This window comes from Emys orbicularis, chromosome 3, assembly GCF_028017835.1.
Source record: "Emys orbicularis isolate rEmyOrb1 chromosome 3, rEmyOrb1.hap1, whole genome shotgun sequence".
Taxonomy (NCBI): domain Eukaryota; kingdom Metazoa; phylum Chordata; order Testudines; family Emydidae; genus Emys; species Emys orbicularis.
The window spans coordinates 53,845,509-53,851,508 of NC_088685.1; positions in this window are offsets into that span (position 1 = coordinate 53,845,509).

A 6,000-nucleotide genomic window follows, 5' to 3' on the forward strand; every position below is an offset into this window, starting at 1 on the left:
GGCTTCCCCGATGGTGATTTAAAGAGCCCAGGGCTGATGTGGGGAGCCCCGGGCCCTTTAAATCACCGCCGGAGCTCCAGCAGCCGGGCTTGGGCAGGGATTTAAAGGGCCCGGCAGTGCAGAGTTCCAGCGGTACTTTAAAGGGCCGGGGCTCCCCACAGTGGCAGGAGCACCGGGCCCTTTAAATCCCCACCCGAGCCCGACTGCCGGATCCTAGCTCACATTGGGAGAGAGTAGAGAGTGGGGTTCAGACCCCTCCAGATAGGAAAGCCCCTTCCAGAAAGCACCTGGCCCACGTGAAGGGGTGGGGTGGGGAGAGAAAGCAAGGTCATATGCCTGATTGCACACACAGAGAAAGGAATATGGGGCTGACAGGCACTCCGTCCCCATTATCCTCCAGTCACTTACACCCATGTCCATCCCCTTCCACCTTCCCAGTCACCATCCCTTCTCCCCAGCACCTGATCCCCTCACTCCTCTCCCAATTCCAGCCTACTCTTCCACCCCAATCATCCTCCGTTCCCAGAAAACATTTGCCTGTGTAGTTTATTTTCTTTACAAAAAATAGTTTCTGCTGTACTCAGATTACAATTCCCTAAAATAAAAAATTCCCTTTGATGGAGGCAGATTGGAACAATATTGGAACAGATTTATGCTATGGGCTGGGATTTGAACCAATTCCCTGGGGAGGGGTTTAGATTCAATTATCACAACATAGCCCCAGAGAAATGGCCCTAAATTTGGATCACTAACAGAACCACATGGCCCCATGAGGCACACCAAATTTCAAAGCAATCTGATCAACTGTATGGATTTTAGAGCACTTAGAATAGTTGATCTTTGAACAGAAACATGGTTTTATGATAAACAATAGCTCTGCTACAGTTAAGGATAAGAGCTCTAATTGGCTAGACTATAAAGCAGGATTAAATAATTTATTTAATATTCTATAGTAAGTGCTTGCTAGCAACAGTACTACATCATACAATGGGCATTTAAGAATACAAAACAAGAAATATGTTAAAAGAAAAAACTGTTTGACAGAGACGGTGTACCTGTTCCAAACCACCCATCTTTCATTTTGGATTTCTCCTCAGATTAGTTTAAGTAATAAGAAAAAGGTCTGTGTGGGAATCAACATTTTCATCACAATAAATTCAAGAGACAGCTAAAATAATTTGTGCAGTTTAAAGAGAATTAGAGGCTAAAATTAGAATTAGTGGTGGGAAAAAACTCCAAAACAACAGAAAGGTAAACGTGAAGTGCAGTTATTTTCTATCTTATGGTTTTCTATAACACCCATCATCATATTATCTAAGCACATTTCTTCTCTGAAAAGTGACTTTAAAAATGTTCTCTTAGAGTTCCATGTTTATTTCGTCTCACTTAACTCAAATAAAATGTGCCCATTTTTCAAGAATGGATATGTTTGATTGTTTGCTGGTTTGTTAACTGCCTGCTCTGCAACTTGGGATCTGTAGCTCAGGTCTGGCTTACAAACAGAAGATGCATCAGTTTAACTTAGATTGGATTTTAAACAAAGTTAAGTTAAACTGGTGCAAAATCCTGTGTAGACACTCTTATTTTGGTTATTAAAACTGTGCCTAATTAACTTAAGCTAAATTGACATAAACCAGGTTTATATAAGGCATGAGGGGGAGGGATAGCTCAGTGGTTTGAGCATTGGCCTGCTAAACCCAGGGTTAATATAGAATGGAACATATATTGAGGAGATATATATACACACATACAGAGAGCATGAACAGGTGGGAGTTGTCTTACCAACTCTGAGAGGCCAATTAAGTAAGAGGAAAAAAAAACTTTTGAAGTGATAATCAAGATAGCCCAGTACAGATAGTTTGATAAGAAGTGTGAGAATACTTACAAGGGGAGACAGATTCAATGTTTGTAATGGCTCAGCCATTCCCAGTCCTTATTCAATCCTAAATTGATTGTATCTAGTTTGCATATCAATTCCAGCTCAGCAGTCTCTCGTTGGAGTCTGTTTTTGAAGTTTTTCTGTTGTAAAATAGCCACCCGCAGGTCTGTCATTGAATGACGAGACAGGTTAAAGTGTTCTCCCACTGGTTTTTGAGTATTATGATTCCTGATGTCAGATTTGTGTCCATTAATTCTTTTGCGTAGAGACTGTCCGGTTTGGCCAATGTACATGGCAGAGGGGCATTGCTGGCACATGATGGCATATATCACATTGGTAGATGTGCAGGTGAACAATGTATGTGTGTATATATATCTCCTCAATATATGTTCCATTCTAGATGCATCCGAAGAAGTGGGCTGTAGCCCACGAAAGCTTATGCTCTAATAAATTTGTTAGTCTCTAAGGTGCCACAAGTACTCCTGTTCTTTTTGCGGATACAGGCTAACACGGCTGCTACTCTTAAACCCAGGGTTGTGAGTTCAATTCTTGAGGGGGCCACTTAGGGAACTGGGGTAAAAATCTGTCTGGGGATTGGTCCTGCTTTGAGCAGGGGGTTGGACTAGATGACCTCCTGAGGTCCCTTCCAACCCTGATATTCTATGGGTCTACACATACTTTTGTTCCAGTATAAATATTATAACTAGGGTGATATTTTTACCATAATAATTATAATGGTACAAACCCTAAAGTGGATGCAGTTATGCCAATATAAAGGTACGTTATACAATTATAGTGCACTGCCCTTTCTTAAAGGAATGAGGAGACTGGTATTAGCACTTTCATACTGGTACATCTGTGTACACTCTACGGGGAGGTGCCACTTTTACTGTGCCATTGTAGTTAAAGCAGTACAACTTGTGTATATAGATGACAATGACCACACAGCACTGGTTTAACTTTTGCACTGGTTTAACTAAATAATTTTAACTCTCACCATTAAACCTGTGCCTCTAGACAAGTTCTCAGGCTTAGTTTTCTCCTTCTCCTGCATCATCACACCAGTAATAATGATGTGGCAGGCAAAATATTGCTCTCATTTACACATGTTCAACCCCATTGTCACAATTTATTATTATTTTATTATTACAGAATTCATTACTTATATTGCCTTAGTTCTTAGGTGATCTAGTCATTGACCAGGAACACATTGTGTTAGATACTGTACAAACACAGAACAAAAAGACACTCCGTGTCCCCAGGACCTTACAATAAAAGTATAACAAAGAGACAACAGATGAATGTAGATGGACAGACAGGGAAGTACAAATGAACAATGATGTGATACTGGTCAGCATGATAGACAGTGGTGTCAGCACACCAGCTGCCTAACCACAGCCAAGTGTTCGTAGGCATTGCCGCAAAGGAGAGTTTTAGGGAGGAATTTGAAGGAGAATAGTAAACTGACTTTCTGCATGTTTACGGAGTGTTCCCCCTCCTCCCCAACACACACCACATGTGAGGGGCAGCATGGCAGAAAGCACAAAGGTGCTTGTTTGAAAATTATGAATTCACATTGGTCCAAGTCTGCTAAACTACTTTTCTAGTGTAGACCTGACACATCAGATCCCCGATTGGGTATACAGAGCTGGCAGTTAGGAGACAAAAAAACACCCTTCCTTGTAAATGGAGCATATTAGATATTGAACCAGTGAAATAATAAACATAGAGCAACACTGTAATTTTTAGAGACTCTTTTCAGAAAAAAACCCACAAAGAAATTCTGAAAGGGCAGGTATGTCAGATTTTAGTGTGTTGTCTTTTTGTTAAAATTCTTTCTTCTCTTTTATTGGTATTGCTATGTGAAAAACCTTGTTCTGTTCTGCTAATAAACCAGATAACAGACAAAGGGCTGTCTTTAAACTGTCCCCTGGAAGCCAAATAGTTCACAGTCTTGTGAATATCTCTGAAGAGACAGCTGGTGAAGTTTATCTATTGGTATTATATTATAATATTTAGAATGGTTAAAGGTAATTGTGTTGGGATATGTAAACCCCATACCAGCAGGGAAAGAGTTAAGGAGCTGCTTTGGACTGGAGTAGCCAGGAATGGAGAAGGTGTTTAAAAGGAGGAAGCTCTACTCAGTAATGGGCAGCTCTGGGGAGGCAACTTAGTGACAGATGATGTGGAAAAAGCTGAAGTACTCAATGATTTCTTTGCCTCAGTCTTCACACACAAAATCAACTCCCAGACTGCTGCACTGGGCAGCACATTATGGGGAGGAGGTGAGCAGCCCTCAGTGGGGAAAGAACAGGATAAGGACTATTTAGAAAAGCTGGACATGGACTCAGAAGCAACGCATCCGAGGATGCTGAGAGAATTGGCTGATGTGATTGCAGAGCCATTGGCCATTATCTTTGAAAACTCGTGGCGATCCGGGGAGGTCCTGGACAATTGGAAAAAGGAAAATATGGTGCCCACCTTTTTAAAAGGGAAGAGGAGAATCCGGGGAACTACAGACTGGTCAGCCTCACCTCAGTCCCTGGAAAAATCATGGAGCAGGTCCTCAAGGAATCCATTTTGAAGCACTTGGAGGAGAGGAAGGTGATCACAAACAGTCAACATGGATTCATCAAGGGCAAGTCATGCCTGACCAACCTGATTGCCTTCTATGATGAGATAACTGGCTCTGTGCATATGGGGAAAGTGGTGGACATGATATACCTTGACTTTAGCAAAGCTTTTGCTATGGTCTCCCACAGTATTCTTACCAGCAAGTTAAAAAAGTATGGATTGGATGAATGGACTATAAAGGTGGATAGAAATCTGACCAGTTCATCGGGCTCAACGGGTAGCGATCAACAGTTCAATGTCTAGTTGGCAGCCGGTATCAAGCGGAGTGCCCCTGGGTTCTGTCCTGGGGCCGGTTTTGTTCAACATCTTCATTAATAATCTGGATGATGGGATGGATTGCACCTTCAGCAAGTTTGCGGATGACACTAAACTGGGGGGAGAGGTAGATACACTGGAGGGTAGGGATAGGGTTCAGAGTGACCTAGACTAATTGGAGGATTGGGCCAAAAGAAATCTGATGAGGTTCAACAAGGATAAGTGCAGAGTTCTGCACTTAGGACGGCAGAATCCCATGCAATGCTATGGGCTGGGGACCGACTGGCTAAGCAGCAGTTCTGCAGAAAAGGACCTGGGGATTACAGTGGAGGAGAAGCTAGATATGAGTCAGCAGTGTCCCCTTGTTGCCGAGAAGGCTAGCGGCATATTGGGCTGCATTAGTAGGAGCATTGCCAGCAGATTGAGGGAAGTGATTATTCCCCTCTATTCAGCATCTGGAGTATTGTGTCCATTTTTGGGCCCCCCACTACAGAAAGGATGTGGACAAATTGGAGAGAGTCCAGCAGAGGGCAACAAAAATGATTAGGGGCTTGGGGCACATGACTTATGAGGCAAGGCTGAGGGAACTGGGCTTCTTTAGTTTGCAGTAAAGAAGAGTGAGGGGGGATTTGATAGCAGCCTTCAACTACCTGAAGGGGGGTTCCAAAGAGAATGGAGCTAAGTTGTTCTCAGTGGAGGCAGATGACAGAACAATGAACAATGGTCTCAAGTTGCAGTGGGGGAGGTCTAGGTTGGATATTAGGAAAAACTATTTCACAAGGAGGGTAGTGAAGCACTGGAACAGGCTACCTAAGGAGGTGGTGGAATCTCCATCCTTAAGAGGTTTTTAAGGGCCGGCTTGACAAAGCCCTAGCTGGGATGATTTAGTTGATGTTGGTCTTGCTTTGAGCAGGGGGTTCGTACTAGATGACCTCCTGAGGTCACTTCCAACTCTAATCTTCTATGATTCTATCAATAGAGCAGACTGCTGAGCTTCTGAGTTTCCAGAAAGGGGCAGGATACCTAGCAGAGACTCTGCCCTCACAGAAAGGGAACACACACACCCTGTGCTAAAAAGGGAAGAGACTGTATCCTATAACTTGTGTTGGAGTGCCAGTGATCTTACTAGTAGAGTGTGGCCCATCCTGGGCTCTTATGAAGAAACAAAGGCTAAATATCCTGTCTAGGACTGCCTACTGGCTTTTTTTTTTACTTTGACCATTTTGTTTAAT